Source organism: Dioscorea cayenensis, unplaced genomic scaffold, assembly GCF_009730915.1.
Source record: "Dioscorea cayenensis subsp. rotundata cultivar TDr96_F1 unplaced genomic scaffold, TDr96_F1_v2_PseudoChromosome.rev07_lg8_w22 25.fasta BLBR01001254.1, whole genome shotgun sequence".
Lineage (NCBI taxonomy): Eukaryota > Viridiplantae > Streptophyta > Magnoliopsida > Dioscoreales > Dioscoreaceae > Dioscorea > Dioscorea cayenensis.
In genome coordinates this window covers 26,511-27,569 of record NW_024087645.1, presented here as the reverse complement: position 1 = coordinate 27,569, position 1,059 = coordinate 26,511, and the positions used below count along the sequence as shown (strand labels likewise).

The 1,059-nt window shown below is 41.8% G+C and overlaps 1 non-coding gene across 1 annotated transcript; it reads left to right on the top strand.

Moving 5' to 3' along the window:
- Positions 1-411: 411 nt before the first annotated feature.
- LOC120255970 lies at positions 412-517 on the top strand. The gene has a single exon (XR_005535159.1). It is a non-coding gene; the product is annotated as a small nucleolar RNA R71 (small nucleolar RNA).
- Positions 518-1,059: the final 542 nt, after the last annotated feature.

The following is a 1,059-nucleotide window of genomic DNA, read 5'->3' as shown; positions in this document are numbered from 1 at the left end:
ATTGCTATATGGATTCCCTTGGTTCCTTCTTGCATTACCCACAAAATCAACCTTCTCAACAGAAGATGCATCACTAATGGAAATCGGGCAATCGGAGGGAACATGTCCTCCACCACACCCGCTACAAGTAGTTATGATTGCCACTCTATTCTAAGTTAGAAGATCTAACTTCATACTCAATGATTCCACTTGAGCCGCTAATGAAGTTACTACATCTATTTCATGGAGCCCGGCCTCCTTTTTTTTTTCATGTGCATTCCACTGATAATTGTTCATGGCCATGTCTTCCACTAACTGTCAGGCCTCTTCCGGGGTTTCACTCCCCATTGTACATCATATGGCGGCATCTAACAATTGCCATGTACTCAGATCAACCCATTATAAAAAGTCTGAATAATCATCCACTCAGGATATTCGTGTTGTAGACACCTCCACAGAAGATCCTTGAAGCGCTCCCATGTCTCAAACAATGACTCCAACTCCATATGTACAAATGATGAAATCTCATTGCGAAGCTTGGCCCACTTCCCCGGAGGAAAGTATCTAGCAAGAAAAGCTTCGACCATCTCATTCCATGTCATGATGGAGGCCTTGTGCAAAGAATGTAGCCACTGCTTGGCTCTTCCCTTGAGAGAGAATAAGAAAGCCCTCATTCTGATAGCATCATCCGATACACCATTAAACTTTAGCATATCACAAACTTCCAAGAAGTTCTATATATGGTTGTTTGGATCCTCATCGGCCAAACCATTGAACTACGTTGTTTACTGAATCATTTGTATGAATGCCGGCTTTAGCTAAAAGTTCAAAGCTATAATCGGGAGTTGCACAATACTCGATTGTGTGCCCAAAACTGAGGGTCTAGCATAATCAGAAAGTATCCTCTGTTGCTTATTCTATTCTACCATATTATCTGACCCTTCCACTTCTATCTCAGCTTGATTAGACAATTCTTATACAGGTTCTTTTCCCCTTCTTCTGAGTGTACGTTCAAGTTTAGGATCTCCTTTAATCAATATCGAAGGGTTCCCTCAGATCATAACCTGGAGCTGCACCAAA